Consider the following 21484-nt stretch of genomic DNA (forward strand, 5'->3'; position numbering starts at 1 on the left):
TATATCAGCTTGGAAGAAAGTGACGTTCGATACATACTTGAATAATGTATAGATAAGCTGTTGATACATGGCCAAGGCTAGCCCAAAAGTGACCCTCCTAAATTGCTAACACCAAACAGATTAAATAAATACCATAAGGTGCTTACTCTCTAGGTGTAAAGATACTTAATGGTGAGCAGATGTTAGGTCAATTGTGGAAAACCAATTCATGCATTTAGTAAATGACAACAGCGCGTCAATATGGCGTAATAGAAATTGGTCAATGCAAATGTTCTTAATGAGGTCTCTAAGGTCAACACACAATCGTATCTTAGGATAAGCTTTATGCACAGCTACTAAAGGCGCAACCCAGTCAGATGACTCAATCTACTCAATCGTGCCAGCCTTTTCCATTTTTTTCTACTCTGTGGTTACTTCATCTTTTACTACCAAGGGAATATTACAAACATTTTGCACTGTTGGCCGTGCATCATCCCTAAGTATGAATCTCTTCAACTCACCAACTTCAACCATAAAGACGGTAGGAGCATATTTAGTAATACTTTCTGTAGAGTCATTCTCATTCTCAACAGGTAAAAAAAGGCTCTGATATATTGGTGTTAAGCAATATTCCCAACTCTCCTTGGTCCCACCATCCTAATACCGAAGGACCGTGTTCAGAGGCACACAGTTTACACTCAGAAGATCTGTCTTTAAATTCACAGTTTAACTTGCAAAACTCTAGTAATTTGATGGGTTCTCCTGTTAAGATAAATGGTTTGACATCAGGTTGTAGCAACTCAGTACCCAATGTATCTGTAAATCTATCTTACCAAACCTGTTTGCTAATAATCATGTCAGGTGAACCAGAGTCTGCAATGAACTTAACATTCACAACACCAGCAATAATATCACACACAGGTTTCTTACTACGTTGACCACCGAATCACAAGAATCCCCTTGTGCTCATGAACTTATGCATCCGTTTTCTCTGACTCAGAATGTTCATCCTCTAGACATGAGTTAACCACTATGCATTTCACATACCTCGAGTTATTACAAGCTCTCTCAAAGTGTCCTTTTACATTGCATTTAGGGGATTTCTGTTGCAAAGCAGGGTACTTGTTGTCATGTGCTAAGTGATTAGAGCTTCCACAATGGTAACATCTTCCCTTTAAGTCTTCAATTCTGTGTCCCCCCATGTACTTTGTAGTGTTTTCATTATTTTCAGCGCGCTCTGATTTTACTACAGTACTTTTTGTGATTGTTTTCACTACATTCCCAGCCCATTCATAATTGCTAATTGCTAGCAGACATAACAGTTTTAAAACATCTGGAAGTAAGCTCCGCCTTGCTTACAATCTAAGGGGCATATCAGCAACACCTGGCGATAATTATCGCTCAGCGCTCTTAGCGTGAAGATAATTATCGCCGGGTAACGTGGATTTTTATCGCTGAGATAGCGTGCTATTAGCAACGCTTATCTCCTCAGCGATAAAAATCCTCACGATAACTGCCTAACGTGCGATTATCGCTGGAAACCTAGTGATAATCTCACGCAATGTGGCGTTAGCTTGCTGATAGGAACTCGCAAACTTAGCCATGATATCCACCTTCCATAGGCTATCATGGCTAAGTCGGTCCTGAAGCAGGCGTAAGGAAAGTAGCGATAACAGGGGTTATCGCTACTTTTCCTGATGCTATGCTTCATAGCGTGGGGCTTGATGATAGGAGAAATGTCACTTAGCGACATTTCTCCTGTCATGTTAGGTCAGGAACGCCCACTTTGCATCTCATTAGAGATGCAAAGCTGGGCGTTAGGAATCCTGACGCTAAAGCAAGGTTTCACGCGTTAGCGTGGCCCTGCTAATTAGGCGATAAAATTATCGCCGCTTTTCGGCCGAAATGGGCCGCAAAAGTGGCGATAATTTTTTATCGCCTGCTTGAAAGTATGCCACTAAGTAACTTCCTTTAAGGTGGAATCACCCTGAACCCATAATTAGGGGTGGGTAGAACTGGCAGTATTTGACTTTGCAGAATTCCGCAGAGTTACATAAAAACAAGATTCTGTGGAGTTCCGCCAATGGGCGGGAATAGGCTTTTTGCACTGCTTGCACTGTGATTTAGTGCCTTTAGCATGTTCTGCTCTGAAAAATTAGCATGAACAGCACCAAACGGTGCCTCAGAGGACACTGCTACTCCAGTTGATCTTGCTGCCCCTCGAGTAGATTTTCCACTTGAGCAGCAGCCTTCCGGCCACTAATGGATGTGAATACCCATGTAAGAAAAACCTCACTTGATGCCCTTCTAGCACCAGAAACCATGATAAGGGATGCTAGATCTTGCTCTTGCTCTCCAACTTACCATTCTGGAGCCATGTGTGAGAAAAAGGTCCACCAGTCGGTGATTGGTGGAATCTGGCCAGGACTCCACATTACAAGTGTAACACAGAGTTGCCATTTCCGTCGTCAAAATTGGATTTTCCACCCCCTCCTACCCATAAACTATCTTGAATGCTGGAGTTTTTGCAATGCATGATGAACTGAGCTCTGATCAGTTCATCATGGAAATTGACAAACTTACATGTTCCAACAAGCTTCTTTAGCTGTTGTTACATAATCTTAAATTTTCTACTTGCTACCTTGATTTCAATGGAAAGAATTGTAACGGTCTACAGCAATACATTCAGTAGGCAATAGTGTGCATCTAAATCTTTCAAGACATAAGAAAATACATCACCCTCATTGCCCAACCTAGGTTTCTTTTCTCTACAGTTGCATACTTTTATTCCTCCAGGCTCTAACAATGAAGTAAAAAACAAACATTTTCGCTCGGATGTGAACTCTTCCTCATCAAAAGTAAACAAATAGGGGCAAATTTACAAGCCCCTTGCGTGACGTTTGCGCTGCAGTTGCGTCACTTTTTTGGTGCAACAGTGGCGCAAACAATGCGGCCTATTTACAACGTGACGCATCTAGGGAGATGCGTCAGGTTGTAAAGCCCTGCGTCACATTATACCTGCGTTGGGTATACTGTATGCAGGGTGGGCGTTCCCACGCAGGAAGGCCTCGTAAAAGTGACTCAGTGAAATCTACAAGATTTCACTGTGCCACTTGTAGGACGCCACTGCGTCAAAAGCTTACGCCTGCTTCAAGCAGGCGTAAGTAGTGATGCAGTGTAGTAGGAATAGGCCTCAACACGCATTGCTGGAGTTGCGTCATGCTTGCGACACGACTCCAGCAAATGCGTGACTTTTCTGCCAACAGATGCGTCAGAATTTCTGACACATCTGTCAATCCTTGCGCCATAGTGCGCCGTATTGTAAATAGGGCGCATCTATGGTGGCGCAATGGTTTCTAAGGGTGGCGCAGGGAAAGTGACACATCTGTACAGATACGTCACTTTCTTGTAAATCTGCCCCGTAGTTACTAAAAAAACTCTTTCCATTCCTCCCATTTCATATATGGTACACCTTCTGTTACCATAAATAATTGAGGTGAGGGAAGATTCAGTGTGGACATGTTAAATAGGAGTGATAGCCAGAAAGTGATAAATGTACAAAGTCCCTGAAAAAAGGAGAGTTAACAGTACTTCTAAAAAGAAATTAGACGCATGGCTGCACAGGATATGCAAGTAATTCGTAAATTCCTTGGGGGCATATCATCAACGAGGCGATAAAAAATTATCGCCGCTTTTGCATCCGTGTTCGGACGAAAAGCGGCGATAATTTTATCGCCTAATCAGCAAGGTCACGCTATCGTGTGAAACCTTGCATTAGCACCTGTATTCTGAACGCCCAGCTTTGCATCTCTAATGAGATGCACAGTGGGCGTGCCTCACAAGAATAACGGGTGAAATGTCGCTAAGAAGTATAGCGACAAGAAAAGTAGCGATAACCTTACACCAGCTTCAAGACTGACTTAGCCATGATATCCTATGTAAGGTGGATATGATGTCTAAGTATGCCTTGCCCTATCATCAAGCTATCGGCAAACTTTGTGAGATTATCGCTGGATTTCCAGCGATAATCTCACATTTGGCAGTTAGCGCTGGGAATTTTATCGCTTTTGAGATAAGCGTTGCTAATAGCACGCTATCTCAGCGATTAAAATCCCACGTTACCCGGCGATAATTATCCTAGTGCTAAGTGCGCTTAGCGATAATTATCACCGGTCCTTGATGATATGCCCCTTGGTTTCTTCCAGATATTCCCTGTGGAGTTGCACAAAATATTCTTTCAAAAAGCTTTTCTTTGGTGATTCACCACTGGGTCTCTTCTAGTATAACATTATCTCAATCCAAAATGGCTCTACTGTTACAGGTAACTACATCCAATAGGATCAATGGAGGTTTCCAAGGTGGGCCTATCCTGGTTCCGCACCTGCAGGTAACTGCATTCAATAAAATCAATAAAGGATTCCAAATCGGACCAATATTTCAGCAGTTCAGTCAATTTGTACCCTTTCCAATGCTTGCTGGCTAAATTTAGCTTGGGTCCTACCACCAATGGGGGATCTTGAGAAAGGGTGATGTATGCAATGTGTACCAAATGTGTTGCATAAGGAACGCAAGGCAAGAAAGGGAGCATGGGAACATGCCTAAAGATGTTTTGAGCACAAAATGTTTTATAAAATCTAGGGAAAAGTAGCAAACTAGGTGCCAAAGACCAGCAGGGCAGCACCGCAAGCAGTGAAGGCACGTCCTGACTCACCAGAATGAATTGCTTTCACAGCTCCAAGGTGCCCTATAAAGACTGAGGTGATGTTGTTTCCCATAATGCTTCAACTAATTGTGCAAGCGGTTCAAATATTAATTAGGAAACTCAAGCTACACACTTCCATGCTCCAACTTTCAGCTCCATAAGGCTCTCTCCAACTGACTCTCATTCAGTGCTTTGGAACCTGGAACGCAGAACACGTTCAATAAAACACAACACACGAGTCTTGGAACAAAAAAGGTAAGTTCGAAAGTAAACATAAGTTAACAACCAACTTTATCTTGTTTTAATCTGCCAGAAATTCACAAAAAGATTCCTGACAGGCTTTATTCCATTTTTGGTGGATACCTCCGACATGGGTACTGAGATCTCTGCAGACGTATATCCCAGTCAAGGGGCTGTAAAGTACGAACTCCAAGGTGTGGCTTACATTGGAAGCTTTTGAACGCCACAAAGATAAACTTTTATGGTCATTCCTAAACATCTCTCTTTCCCATTTCCACCCCTGGAATAAGCGGGATACATGATTTGAGTGGACCTTTATGCCATGATTAGCACTGACAACATGATTCTTGGTAATTTAACTCCCCATAGACTTTACACATAGATGCCACTCCTGACTCTGTCCGATCAGGCTGAATTACCAAAGTATTGTGTGCCGTGAATATTGTGTCAAAATATTGTTTACCAAAAGATTGTGTTTCTGTACTTATAACTGAAATTACAAAAATATCGTGCTAAAAATTGTGAAAGAGAATATCACCCCAAAAAAGGCAGGAATGTCATTGTTTTAATAAATATCAACTTTAATTTAAACCATGTTTAATAAATAGTTTTGAACATTTAGGGCCTTATTTCAAGTGTGGCTGTCCTGGGACTTCAACCACTGTGGGTCCACCTGCCGCATTTAGCGCTGCAGTGGCGGTGCTGCAGGAGGACCGCCAAACTCGTAATAGGGCCTTAAGTGTGCTAAAAATAATGACCTTTTTTTAGATACATTGAATTTTGAATACTAAAGACCTTATTATGACTTCTGTGGTCCTCCAGCATGCCACCACGCTAGCACCTCGCGAGAGGACTGCCAAAGCTGTTCCAACACCACCTGCCTGATTACGATTGTAATCCATGACGGGCAATGGTGGCGGTTTGTACGGCTCATTAGAGAGCCTTACATGCAGAATACTGTGGTGCGCCCTGTGGTGTATGCTGCACCATGCAGGAACTGATGTGCATAAATACAGGAGGACACACCATGCGCCCCCCTGATTACACCCTCCAGGCCCCAGAGCTGCAGGAAGCTCTGTTATGGCCCCATTTGTTACCACTCCACCACCCTTTTCATGGTGGTCGCGCCACTATGAAAAGGGTGGTGGTGACACAAATCAAAATGTGCCCGGCGGTGCTGGCTGAGGTTCCGCCCGCATATTCTTCCACGGAAAGACCAAACCAACGGTGCTAGGGGTCTTGTGGCGGTCCGACCACCGCAGTTATACTGCGAGCGGTCCCGTAATGCACCGGTTGTCGACCGCCATCACGACTACGGAGTTGAAATAAGACCCTCAATGTAAAATAAAGTGAAACATTAGGAAACATACACAACCAACAAAAATATATGACCTTATTTAAATATTAAAATAAAAATATAAAACAGTTTTATTTAATACTTCACACTAAATATATAAATAATTTACACACATATATATGTTTATGAACTTAGTACCAAACTTTTAAGAATATTTTAAGAACAATTCAAAACATTTACAAAAATAACATTAATAGAAACAAAAATTACAGTAAGAATGTACACATTAAAAAATTCATATAAAGTAATATAATTAATACAAAAAAGTAGATTTAAAAAAATAATAATATAAACACTTCAAAGGCCAAAATATTAAAACTCAAATAAAGAAAATTAAACAACAATATAAAAACTATTTAACTCCACTCTGACCAGTATTTAGGAAACTATTGCAATTTGGAGGGCTTATACTTACTCTCGCATTCCAATTTAGCAGTGGGAAACATCATTGGACTACAGAGGGGCTAGGCTTATTATTCCATCACCAACCTAATTAATAGTAAGGAATATGTTGGACTTCGGGGAGGGGGCTATATTTACTATTTCCATTCCAGTCTAATCAACAGTAGGGAAACCGATGGACTCCAGAGGGTTTAAATGTATGGAAGGATTACATATTCCACTCCAACTCTAAAAAAACATATATATACATAACAACAATACATTATATTAAAAAAAGATACAATATAAAAATGTACAAAAAAATTAAAGAAAATAAATTACATTAAATTAACTTACTTCCCTGCAACCCATAACCACATACATCAGAAGGCAATATTGAATAAAACCATTTTTAAGTGAAAATAGTATTAAATAGAGCAACTGATATTTTGTAAAATATATATTTTGCAAATATTATAATTGAAGCTTGTGGTAAATATTTAAAATGAAAGCAATCATTTAAGTAAAAAAATCTCCAAATATGCGTAATTAATTACCAATTAAGAAGTTGATTATGATTAACAATTACTTTAAAAAATCTAACATTTCCCACTACAAACCCTACAGCACGTTAGTTGAATATGAATTGATAACAAAAGTATACAAATTCAAATATGCATCATAATTTCAAATAATACACAATCAAATGTAACAACAATTAAATGACCATTTTAATACATAAATCAATTACATATTTAATTAACAATAAAAATTTATTAAAACCAAAATAATTATAATTTAATTACATTTCCACCCTATTCCCCTACTAATCCAACAACCCGCTACTGCATTAGAAATCACTAATTAAATAAAAAAATAACAGAATTTAAAATAACAATAATATGCTAACACCTACTATTAATATACGAATTAATGTTACCATTTTTCTAAAGATAATTGTTACAACTATAATAAAGTAAACAATATTCAATAAAAAAATATTCTTAACCTAAATGTTCTGTTTTCACAATATTTTGCACAAATTATCATGTTACACAATATTTAGGATACAGTATTTGCGTCATTTGCCTGAAATAATTCTGGAAACACATTCTCTCAATAATCTGTGACTTCTCATCGTGATTTTGACATTCCTATCCTGCCTGTTTGCCCAATTTAGCATAAATGGACATACGTAGATTATTCAACTTGCTGTCCAGCCTTTTCTCATTAAGGCGTTCCAACTTGTGGAGCTTGATGATTTATTAATATCATGCACAAAAGTTTTATACTTTTCATGCAGGATAACATTTTTTCTAAGGTTGTGAACTAACTGAATAGTAAACCTACATAAAAGTGTAAACCTCAGTCCCAAAGATGCTATATTTATGGATACCAGGGTTAATGTGTATGAACTAAGCCTGGGCAAAGCACTACGCTACGCTCGCGTAGTTTGCGAAGTTCGCGCTACTTCGCACTACGCGAACTGCACGTAGCACAGTGCGAACACGCGTAGCGTAGTGTTGCGTAGTGCTGCGGTCATTTTTTGCTTGCTCGCAGTCCTCAACGTCAAGTTGGCGACCGCGAGCAAGCAAAATGACATCCCGGCGAGACTTTTTCCTTGTTAGCGATCAGCAATTTCAAGTTGGCGATCGCGAGCATGGAAAATAAACCTCCCGGCGAGATTCCCAATGCGAGGATGTCAGGTTTCTCATTGCGAGTGGTCGCGTATGCTCGCGACCGCTCGCGATGAGAAACTACCAGTTCGCGTTGAGAAAGCTGCCGCTCGAGTAAAAATCTACTCAAGCAGCAGAAAACTACAGCTCGCACTGTGCAAGATGCCATTTTCAATGATTGCACAGTGCCGGTTGCTTGGCCGCACTGTGCAATCATTGAAAACAACATCTGGCACAGTGCGAACAAGGTACTACGCAGTTCGCGAAGTGCTACGCGTAGTGCGAACTTCACTTTGCGTAGCTTCACGAAACTACGCCCAGGCCTAGTATGAACTACAATAAATCGGTGGATCTGCCTTTAACTGATGCACCTATTTACAACAGATTTACTTGGCAAAGACATCAGCAGAGTTATTGTTAAAGGCTTGAGTACCTTACAAATAGTATAATAGTGTTATGCATAATTTTCAGGTGCTTATTGTTCAGGACAGATCACAGCACAGTTTTTGCATAAGTCTTGAGATTATACAGCTTGCAATGAAACAAGATGTTCATAACTTCCTTATTGTGATAAACCCCTTCCCCCGCCCAGAAATCACAGTGCATTTTGAACTATGATCTCAATCAGTCAATTCCAATGCTCTTAATTTTGGATGTGGAAATTAAAGCTTTGTTGTGCACAACGGGAATGGACTTGAAGGGTTCCATGCCTTAATAAAGTTTCTCTTTGTCAGTGAAGCTCTATCAGCACGGCCAATGTTCTCTAAACTAGGCGCCATAATTGGTTCCAGCAGAGTGCCCAGATCATCTAGGAACTCAATACTTCTCTAGTATGGCTCCAGACCTCTTTCAAGAATGTTGGATGGCAAGAGCACTCCTACCACATGTGAATAAATTGACCCCTTCACAGTCTCACGCCTCCAAAAAGAATCCAAAACCATGTTCTAGGTTTGGTGGAGTACCACTGGCAACTAGAATTGGTGTACTATCTTGCAGGCTGTCTACCTATAGGAAAATAGCCTAAATGATATAGGTATTCATAGCACATCCCTCTTAATAGATCCGTCGAGCACAGCAAACATCCTTGCATAAGATTTTGTATATGTCAGAGACCAGTTCCCTTGACTCCATGTGTGACCAATTCAACAAATAATCAGTTCTCTTGTGGCTACCTCCCTGTTCCGTGGCTACATTGTCCAGTCAGTGTCTGATCTGTAAGAAATTAAACTAGTCTGTTTCTTTCACCTTGAACTCTGCTTTACATTACTTGAAAGATTTCATCTATCCCTAGTAAAATAAATCTGAGATTGTTCTACATGTCTCCCTGTCTCTAGCACCTAAAACTGTCCCCAGTGATGCCGATGTGCAGAATGGTTGTCAGTGTTACTGTGAATGTTATTGTGTGCCACAACTTTAATTCTGTCCTAACTAAATTTGCCAGATATTTGTTTTTGGCAATGTTGGGATTTTGCTACCAATGCTAGGTACAAAAGGGGGCATATCACATCTGCATGTTTTGTAGGGTGCCATTTTTTCTCTGATCCCATAGCAGTCCAGTCAACTTTTGATGCGTGATGAGACACTTTGTAAAACCTTAAAACATCAGGGCATACCAGCCCCTATTTCTCACTAAGCACCATAAGTTTTCTTTTATTAACCTGTGAAGTTCCACTCACCTAAATGGAAACGAATAATACACCCTGTAAAAACACTCAACTATTCTGCAAGGAGTGGAACTAGAGGGCATTTGATGAGATAAAAGTGTGTAAGAAATTAGCTTATTGGTTGAGGGGAATGTCAAGGTGAAAGACAAATGTCACTAAATGAATCTGCACTTAACCCACTGGTAGCTTGGCACAAAAGCAGTCAGGCTTAACTTAGAGGTAATTTGGTATGCTGCTTTATGCAGCACACAAACAGTAATAAAGTAAAAACACAACACAAGAAAAATCTGCACCGATTTAGAAACAGAGAGCACATTTTAATAAATAATATGATACAAGAATGGCAAAAATCCAATCAGTAGAATCAGAGATAAAATAATGCCAAGAAGCAAAAGTGCCACTCACAGTTATCTTGTCTCGCTAAACTGAGAGAAAGTCACAAGTTCAAGCCAACCGTTATGCGGTGTGGGCCGGTTTCAGGGACTAGGATAGTCCCGCTGAAAAGTTACCTTTTTTAGTCCAGCACGAAGAATTCCATTCACTTTGGAGAAGATTGCAAGGAGGAGGCTTTTGGCACGAAGAGCAGTTGGAGCATCACAGATAGTCGGTGCTGTAGCGCGATGAGATGGGCATTTCTTGGGCCTCGCAATGGTTGATCATCTTGAATGGTCATTGTCAGACTGAAGTGGTGGTCTTGCAATGCCAGTCAAAACCTCAGGATTTTAACCTTTTTTAGGAGGCGCTCTCGATGATGTCAGCCAATTGCCTAAGACTTGGGGGGCACCTCTTGGGAATCAGCACTCACAACATCGGAGGCTGGTAGCAGGGTTAACGCAGGTCCAGGAAGGTCTAGTTCGTGCTGGTCAGCTAAGCGATTGCAGGGAGGGTATTGGAAGCTTGGTGTGTCACTGTAGCTCAAACAAGAGGTCTGCCAACTGACCCTTGGAGTCACTCTGGGTAGCCTGGGATCAATGCAGGCAGGTCCACTCTTTCCTCTTCAGTCAGCAGGGCAATCCTTACAGCATCACAGCAGGCCTCCAGGCAGAAGGGCAGTTCATCTTCAAAATCTTTCACTATGCCAGGAATGTTCTTATGAGTGGTTTTGATGATCCTCAAAACAAGACATCAGACAAGACAGACCGATCAAAATGGGGGAGGACTAGCCATCATCCACAAGGCAGGAATACAGATTACCAAACTTAAACCTGCAGAATACCTATCGTTTGAATACCTGGGTGTCGAACCCACTGCCAAGGGCACCTCACCCATCAAATTCCACACCATCTACCATCCTCCTGGAGAGCGTACCCTTTTCCCCGAAGAACTAACAGACCTAATATCAAGGTTCTCCATGACAGACACTAAAGACGTGTTCCTGGGTGACCTCAATATCCACTGAAACGACCCAGAAGACTCCACTACCCAGAACCTATCCAACCTACTTGAAATATATAACCTCAAACAACTCTGCAACAAACCAACTCAAATCAAAGGTGCAACACTGGATGCGATCATTATCAACAATTATCTGGTCTCTCTGAGAGCGATTCCTTCCATTGACATGTCCGACCACCACCTCATTCTGTTCAAGATTGATGCACTTGTCTTTCACCAACCTATTCGTGATGACAAACCTAAACACTGGACCAGAAATATCAAAGCAATCCCTTTATCCGAGCTTGGATCCAGGATTCATGCCCATCTTCAACTCCAACCCTCATCATCGACAGCCGATGACCTCACTACACACTTTAACTAAAAAATGGCAGAGGTTCTAGACCAAGTAGCTCCTCTCAAACTCAAACAATTGAGGCGAACCAAATCTAAACCCTGGTTTAACGTGGATCTGAATGAGGAAAGGCGTCAACTCAGACAAACGGAAAGTTCTTGGAGACTAAACCCCTCGACCTTACACCTAGCGCAACTTAGATCAGCTTGGCAAGCATGCAAAAAACACAGTTTCAGTGAAAAGGCGTCTTTCTTTCGCAGCCAACTAGATCTGGCAGAAAACAGACTGAGAGAACTCTTCAACATTGTCAAAAGCCAAACTAACTGCACTCCCTCTCAAGAAATCAAAGCCACCAATGAGCGTTGTGAAGAAATTGCCACCTTCTTCACTAATAAAGTCTCGAAAATTGATCAATCCTTCATCCAAACCTCTAACCCTCCTTCCCTCTTAACCTGCCCCACTCTAACCACCCCTGATCATTCAGAAAGAGTTTTTACCAAGGACTATCAGGTCTGCCTCCAGCTAAAACACAATGCGCATTAGTCCAACTTTGAGCTAATGTCGGAAAATGAGGTTTTCAGTATAATTTCTAACCTAAAACCTTCCTCCCACACTATGGACGCCATCCCATCCACATTCATAAAAGAACTTAACCACACCATTTCCCCTTTCTGGACAAAAATCATCAACGCCTCGCTCACCTCAGGCTGTGTCCCAGACTCCCTTCAACTTGGACAAATCACACCCATTCTCAAAAAACCAGGGGCTGACCCTAATGATCTCAACAACCTCAGACCTATCTCCAACCTCCCATTCCTTGCAAAAACATTGGAGAAATGCGTTCTCCACCAACTCAACAAACACATTGATGAGTTCAACCTCCTTGACACCTTTCAATCAGGATTCAGGAAAGGCTGTAGCACGGGAACAGCTATGGTTAACGTCTCTGACGATATTCACAAGGCTTTAGATGAAGGTGATGCCTCCCTACTCATCCTTATTGACCTATCTGCGGCATTCGACACAGTAAATCATCCAGCGCTTCTGGAGACCTTGGCGAAGCGCTCCGGCATCAATGGCACAGTACTAAAATGGTTCACCTCCTTCCTTCAACACCGCTCACAACAAATTAAAATCAACTCCTGTCTCTCGAAGCCAACATAAGTCACACTTGGGGTCCCGCAAGGCTCGATCCTCTCCCCGGCCCTCTTCAATCTTTTCATGGAGCCCCTCACAATCATCTTGAAAAAAGCTGGAGTGAATTACCACCTTTGCGCTGATGACACCCAAATCTATTTCAAAATCAAGTCTCCCAGCGACATCCAACACCTCAATGCCACTCTAACCGAGATCCAAACTTGGTACAATGATAACCACATAAAGCTAAACCCAGATAAAACAGAACTAATCCTATTCTCTCCAAAAAGCAACTATCGTCCAAGACAAGAGTGGCTCAAGAATCTGGTCGCCCTAAACTGCCCCATTCATCCTATCCAACTCAGTTAAGTCTCTAGGCATCACCCTTGACAAAAATTTATATTTGGAGCCCCATATCAAAAACTCTGCAAAAAGTGCTCTTTTCTCTCTAAAACACCTCAAGAAATTGAATCCTTTTCTTCCCCATGATGACCTCAAGACAGTAGTCCAATCCCTAGTTCTCTCTAAAATCGACTACGGGAACGCCATCCTAACAGGGACTCCAAAAGCTCACCTAGCCCTTCTAAGGGCAGTGTTGAACATGGCCGCTCAGCTCATATCTGGAGTAAAAAGATTTGATCACATCAGTCCAGCTCTCAACTCCATCAACTGGCTTCCCATGGAAGGGAGGTGTATTTACAAACTGGCCTGCATCACACACAAAACCCTTCACTCTCCGGCCCCTAACTACCTGAACAACAAACTGGTAAGAGCAGGTCAATCCAGAACGCTGAGAAGCTCCAACTCACTCCTTCTTATTCCTCCAAAACTGAAAAAGAAAACCACACAAAACCGATCGTTCTCTGGTAACGCTCCCAGGATGTGTAACGCTCTCCCTAGAGTCCTCAGATGCAACCCCTCCTTCTCCGGTTTCAAAAGAGACCTGAAAATCTATCTCCTTAACAAATACTTTCCTGACCAACGTCAACTAACCTAGACTTCAATATCCGAGTTTACTCCTCTCTCTTGACATTCAAGGATAGTTGGTGACCGGACTGTGTTAACCACCTTATCTTCCATGCTGTATTTTATTTCCCTGGTTTTGCTTCCTTACTGCCTGCCTACTATGTAATGCCCCCTTTGTCTTACTTTCAGACCCAGGTCACTTGTAGAAGGACACGGTTGAGACAAGAAAATACCAACTTTCTAAAACTAACATTTTCAGAATTGTAACTTAAAATCTGACTTGATCATTGAAGAGGATTTCAAATTACTTTTCATTTGAGTGTAAACAGCATATCTCTATCTGCTTCCAATTTGAAGTTTGCACTTATTCAATGTAATAATGTAACCCAGTGTTTGTCAATGGGACAGATAGACCTTACAACAGTGAAAAATCTCTTTAGGGGTTTTGCACTGCCAGGACATATACAACGTAATTAAACATGTCCTACTATTTTTTAATACAATGCATCCTGCCCTATAAGACTTTAGGGCCTAATTTAGGTGTGCCTTATAAGTATGAAAAAGACAAGTTTAGACCCAGCAGAATGTTTATTTGGCCATGGTTACATGGCAGTTTAAGATTGCACCACAGGCTGCAGTCAAAGGCTTGAGACATGTTTTAAAGGGTACTTTAGTGGGAGGCAAAACATGTTCCATTCCCCACAAGTAGCATTTAATTTACATTCAGCTGGCTACCTGTAGTACCATTGACTAGAGTCGAGATAGATAGATAGATAGATAGATAGATAGATGGATGGATGGATGGATGGATGGATGGATGGATGGATGGATGGATGGATGGATGGATGGATGGATGGATGGATGGATGGATGGATGGATGGATGGATGGATGGATGGATGGATGGATGGATGGATGGATGGATGGATGGATGGATGGATGGATGGATGGATGGATGGATGGATGGATGGATGGATAGAGTTTTACAGGGGCACACTTCATATGTAGAAGATTTAATGAGTCCTCATTTCAAAGATGCCTGTGCAATAAAGAAAATATTTCAGATATCACTATGAAATGCTTTTAATGTTTAGAATGACATCCAAACTCCTCTGTAGAGCTGTACCATTTTTCATTCTTTAATCAACATTCTGTTCATGAAAGGTAAAACAAACTGAACTAATCATGAAAGATAAACAAAACCTTAACATTATAGTGCCAATAAGTGCCCATTGATAGCTGCACCTTGCAGAAAATTGTTTCTAGATTCTCTCCTTTCCATGGACAGAATTGTTTTTAACCAATTCTACCTTTTTTCATAATTTAATATGTTCCTCTTTTTCAGAACAGCTGAGTCTGTCACTTGCTATTTGCAATAAACATTTGTCAATTTGTAAAAACGCCATTGGCAAGATAACTTCCCAAAAGAAACATTATTATGACAATTACAGATCAGACAATATTTACTATCCACTCACTATCTATGTAAACAATACTCCTCGTGTTCCTCAATAGAATACCTCCATTGCTCCAGTACCATTTAAAATGCCTTTGATAGGGCCGAGGACCTACACACTGTGACTAGAACACCCTAGCCTTTTGTCGGTATGCTCATTCTTTCAGAATGATCTATTTGGAAGACATTTAATTTTTTTCAGAATTTTAACAGTGGACATGGCAGTCGACGTAATGAGCAATTTGATACACCGTCTGCGGGTTTCCTATACATGTTTTGAACACAATTTATTTGTGTCGTATATACAATATTCTTCCCTGCTCCTTAATTATTCATATCAGCTTTATAATTGCCTACATTACCAGTGGTTAATTATTAACCCACTTTTCTGGCCTAGAGAAATGCATCTGCTGAGGGGTTGTGTATTTTATTGCTCTCCATTATGCCAGTGTTCTTTTTTGTTTCGTGTAAGCAAAATGTTCTGCTGTGGCTTAAAGTGAAATGCACACAAAGTAGTTTACAGGCCTCGTCTAATCCTGTAAAGAGTGAAGCGTTGGCTTTTGCCATTTTTTATTGTTCCTCTGCTACATTTCATTGCGTGCTTAAAAGGTGATTGTAAATGGCTTGGGGCTATGTTTGTTTCATATGCGTTCTATTAAACAAAATTGCATCGGGCTGCATTTTTACTGTAATCACAAAATCCTTCTCTCCACTAATGTTTTGCAACAAATAATAAGTAATAATTCAGTGCTTTCCATACAGTTGTATGTCTGTTGACTGACAGCTTTCACCTTGAAAAGCCGTGAACGCAAATGTTGTGCATGATGGAGAATATTTGCATCCTGAAACATTCTTTGATCAGCATCTACCAAAACACAAAGCAAGTTCGTTGAAGAGAGGGGAAAAGAGGTTCTCATTCGGAAGCGTTCTACACCGACCGAGAGTAAAGAAGAACAACTCAGCTTTAAGAAACGGGACATAAATGATGAATTAAATAGGCCTGGGCTAAATTTCCGTTCCGCTCGCGGAAATTGCGATAATTTGACATTTTCACGTTCCGCGGAGAGTGCGAAAATGTCAAAATTTCCGCAATCCGCATCTTACCCGAAATTTTTTTGTGCTCGCGCTGTAAAAAAATACATTCTCGCGTGCGCGCGATCGCCTTACCTGAATCCCCGCGTTCGCCGACAAGTTTTACTGATCCGGTCGCGTTCTCCACGAGAAGTTGGATTGTTGGTAGCCATTTGCGCTGTCTCGCGACAGTTCGCGCCCGCATTAACGTCATTTGTCACGCGATCATGTCATTCGTCGCGCGATCACGTCTTTCTTCTCGTGATCATGCACCACGAGAGCATGAGATGATTGAGATCTCGCGCCCGTGAGCAACCGCATTGGTAAGTTGGCGAATCGCGATCACGCAGAAAATACCGCGAACGGGTGGGAAAAAAACTTCCGCGTCTTCGTGATATTTCCGCGTGTTTGCGGAGATTTTTTAACATTTTCGCGATAGTTTGTGAAAGTGAATTTCGCAAATTCTGCCCAACCCTAGAATTAAATCAAACTGTGAAATTCAGTGGGGCAAAATCTTAACTTTGACCAGCTGGGCCCTCAACATTCACATAAGCATGACAACAACTAATCCACAAATTAAGAAGGGTTTATTTGTGCCTGCCTTGCAACAGTATGAAAATCCATGTCCTTGGTGTACAGCGGGAGAAGCTCTATTGACGTGCCTTCTTCTTGCAAGTTCATGTTGGGAGCCTGGCAGTGTTGCAGCTGAGGGCCTGATTGTGCATGCCGTAGAACACTGCAGTCATTTGCACAGTGGTGCACTGTTCACAGCACCCAGTAACTACCGGGTGAGATAACGTTTTTTTCAACTGTTAAATTTCAGCAGGTCAAACCTACCGACATTTTAACATGTAAGCACACATGGTTCTGATTCAATCGTTTCAAATAACATTAATATCGTTGTGAGGAGTTACAGATCCTCCATTGGAGCGGAGGCGAGTCGCCCCACTCAATTGCCCCCCAAAGCCCCAGAGATGAAAAATACAATTTTAATTTGGTACCATTTTATTTTTATCCCCCCATCCTAAACCGAGCGTCAGGGCAGGCAGGGCCCGCTGAGTGACAGCAGGGAGGAGTGGTGGGTAGAGGCCAGCCTTTGCACTTGTTCAAAGTGCGCATGTCTTTTTGGCCGTCCGTCTTGCAACGGCCAGCCAGACATGTACACTTTAAGCTTCTCAACCCAGTTGTCTTACGACTGCTAGGTTGAGAGCCAGTGCAGGCATCCATTGCCCTTTGGGAGCGCCCAGAGAGGCTGCTTCCATCAATCAGGGCACTGTGTGCATGCTGGTTAACAGAACGTGAGCAGGTCGGGATTTGTTGACGGAGTTTGCTGGGCCTGCACTGCAGTCCTAGCAGAAGAGGTTGGAATGAGGAGAACGTCGTCAGTCAGGATCAGGTAAGTGAGGTTTTTTTTCTTTCTTTTTCTTTCTTTCCCACCCTCCCCACCCCGTACTCAGTAGATGCCAGCCACCACTGATGTGATTAAAAGTTCTGCAGAGTAGAAACTCACTGTTTGATTGTGGAACAGCGAACAAGTACAAATTAACAGCCTACTGGATGAGCAGCTTTGAGTCAGTAGAGCATTACAGTTACACCATGTATGAAGGTAGAAGCTGCCTGTTTGAAGGCAGAATCTGAGGATCTGCATCATGGACAGTCCTAGAAAGCAGTGAGCAAACTCATAGTATCTCATTTAAGCGCACAGCTACTATATTCTAGAGCATGTGCGGAAATTATCATCACTGGCTAATAATACAAGATGTCTTTGTGGGTGAAGTCCTTGTTCCAGACTACTTTAGGTCTTTAGGCATTCGTTTTAAGATGCTCGCCACATTTGCAACAAAGGATCAATAGCACTATAGTGCCCTGGCTGCTTCCATCAAAGTACACTCAGAATAGGAGCCCAAAAGTCAGCATATCAAACCAATGCATTTTATACCTGGCGTATCCCAGTGGGAGAGAGCCATCTCCACCTCCCGTCATCATTGGCTGTGACGTTCTGTTCCAGCACAAATCTGGTGCTTGCAGAAGTGCAGAGATTTTTCTCGAGGTATGGCAACTCCCCCCATCTCCAGAGCTGCAAGAACACCGGCAGAGTTTCTTCACTCCACTGGAGGGCACATGTCCATCATTCAACCTTGCTACCATCAAGAGCCAGGGCAAATGTCTTACTCCGACTCTCGGTGCAGAGAAATGGCATCCACGCATTGGGGAAGATAGATGTGAACGCCAGTGCTGATCACGATATGAGGTTTGCAACTCCAATTAATCCTCGGTCTCCTCAAGAATCTTTACTCCAATCAGATCCCCCAATGGTATTTGCACTGAGAAGCAGCACACCAGTAAATGCAAGGCAGAATGCCGCCTCTGAGACTCAAACACTGCTGGCGCTCAAGTGATGCGACCTTCTCAAAGCCAACAGATGATCAATTGCTGTTTCGAAATATCTTATTCTGCATCTGCATGAAAAGTACTGAATAGACAATTCCATCTGGTCGTAGTGTTCCTCTATTTATTTTAGTTTTTAAAGACTGAACATGAAATCCACTATTGCCCGTTATTTGTAGACCATGCCTCTGCAACAAATTGGGGCCCTCATTTACAAGCCTATTGTGCCGCTGGTGCATCACTGTTTTAGACGCACCGGTGGCACAGTGTGCCTGCCCATATTCAAAAGGCCACAAAATGTCTTCCTGATTGACTTTGGCCTTGTAAATATGGGGCCCTCTCACGCATTACCTCGCATGAAAGGGGCGTCCATGGGTGTTGCTATGGGTGTTCCCATGCAACATCCATAGAACCTGACACTTTCCCAGATTAACAAAGTGTTGTAAACCTGGGAATGCGTCAAAATCCTACATCTCCCCAGGGGGAGAGGAGGTCTGCCACTCTATCACAAGGATGATGTCATCAGTGATGTCATCAGTGATGTCATGAGTGATGTCACTGACCATGTCATGAGTCATGTAATATGTGACGTCATCAGCAGTGCATTGCGGGCGCGCGAGTTATAGTTAGCTGAACTAACTATAACGGGGGAATTTCTATGGTTTTGTACGAGTGAAAAGTCCAGCTAACTATAACACCCCTGAAACCTATGTTTTTTCAGTGAATTTCTAAGGTTTTTTAAATGCTAATTCCTAGCTATAACGTGCCTGAAACCTATGGTTTTTTCAGTGATTTTCAAAGGTTTTGTAAATGACAATTTCTAGCTATGCCTACAGAGATAGGACATGTGAAGAAAGAAGGAAAAACGCACCGAAAGAAAAAAAGAAATGCAGAAAGAAGCAACAGAAGTCCTCAAAGACGAAGAAAAGTGCAGGAAGAAGTATAACGTGCAGAAAGAACAAACAGAAGAGCAGAAACAAGCCTTGTTGCAAAATCATCCTGTACCCTCAACTTTTCCAGACGGATACTGGTGGTAACTGAGTCTGACTAACCAGTCCTAGAGCCAGTGCTATGTTAAAAGACACTCAGAATACAGTGAAAACACCTACATACACTAGGGCACAATATGTGTTGGGGTCCCCCTGTGATTAGCATGAACTCCTCTGTAAGCCCCTAGTATATAATAGGGCAGGGGGTTAAAACTACCTCTTAAAACGCACCACAGGGCGTGTTTGAACATGTCACCTCATGCCCTATCCCCTCCCTTCCCCTCTGAGTAAACACACCCTGTAGCAGTTTTAAGTTGGTAGATTAAGTCCCCTTGAATCCTGAAGGTCCCTAGGGTCCAACTAGACCACTAGGTACCTCCAGTAAGCGCCACAGAGCTGCGTTGCAGAGACGTGTAAAAAGTGGCACGGCCTGCACCACCTCTCTGCAACGCAGAGCAGTGGTGCTTACTGGAAGCACCTGGTGGGCTAGTTGGACCCCAGGGTCCCTCAGGATTGAAAGGGAATTATTTCCCCAACTTAAAAACGCGCCACAGGGCCTGTGGGCGTTCTGAGTTGAGAGATTAAGTCCCCTTGAATCCTAAGTGTCCCTTGGGTCAAACTAGCCCACTAGGTACCTCCAGTAAGCGCCACAGAGCTGCGTTGCATGGAGGTGTAAAAAGGGGCGTGGCCTCAGAACACCTGTCTGCAACGCAGCTCCCTGGAGCATACTGGAGATACCTGTTGGGCTAGTTGGCCCTCAGGGACCCTCAGTATTGAAGGGGAATTAATTCCTCAACTTACAACTGGCCAGGGGGCGCGTTTGCAGAGTGCTGCAAGGAGGGGGCATGGCCTCCGGCGCGATGCCGGTCTTTTATTTATTTATTTATAAGAAGGAGGGCTGTGTGGCCCCCTTTCTTTTTCTAATTTATTAGCCCTGGGGACCCCATCCCCCAGGGCCTGCACCCTAATTTGTTTTGTTGAAAAAAATTAATTTGGCCCTCCCAAGGCATTAATTGTCCCCGGGGACCCCAACCCCCAGGTCATGGCCTTTTTTTTATTTTTTTATCCTTTAGGAGGGGGGCTGTGTTGCCCCCTACCTCAGGCCACTTATGGCCCGGGGACCCCATCCCCCGGGGCCGGCCTTTGTTTTTTTTTTTTAAATATATTGATAGAAACACCTAGGACATGCTGGACAAACCGTATGTACCTATCACCATGACGATTTGCGTGATATTCATTAAAAGGCAACTATGCATACAATGAATCCACGTAGAATGTATTCACACCGCTAGTGAAACTCTGACATGTCTGACACCCTACCGTGCCTAATCCCGGCGCCCCCGCTGGTGGGTACTCTCCAAGTAGACACCCTTGTCGTTTATTTATACAAACATGGGTAGCTATTGACGGGCACATTTAATACACATGCACACCAAGCCATTCAAAGGGGATTCGACAAAAATTCGACCAAACTATGCAAGAAACCCCTTCACGGTTAATAATAAAACACACATCCACCGCCGGATGTGTAATACTTTTTATTTTACTCTCTGGAAAGGAGACAAATCTCACTTGAGAGTCACAGCGTGCTCCTGGCTGAGCCCATTGCTGTGTTACACCCACCAGTGCCCCACACCTCTGTGTTGTATTCCACCAGCTAGTGCGTATGCTATGACACTCTCTAGCCCATGTGCACTGTAACACCACCCCGTGAATATGTCATGCCACACTTGCCTTCGCACGGGTTATAT

Source organism: Triturus cristatus, chromosome 2_1 (assembly GCF_964204655.1).
Source record: "Triturus cristatus chromosome 2_1, aTriCri1.1, whole genome shotgun sequence".
Classification (NCBI taxonomy): Eukaryota; Metazoa; Chordata; class Amphibia; order Caudata; family Salamandridae; genus Triturus; species Triturus cristatus.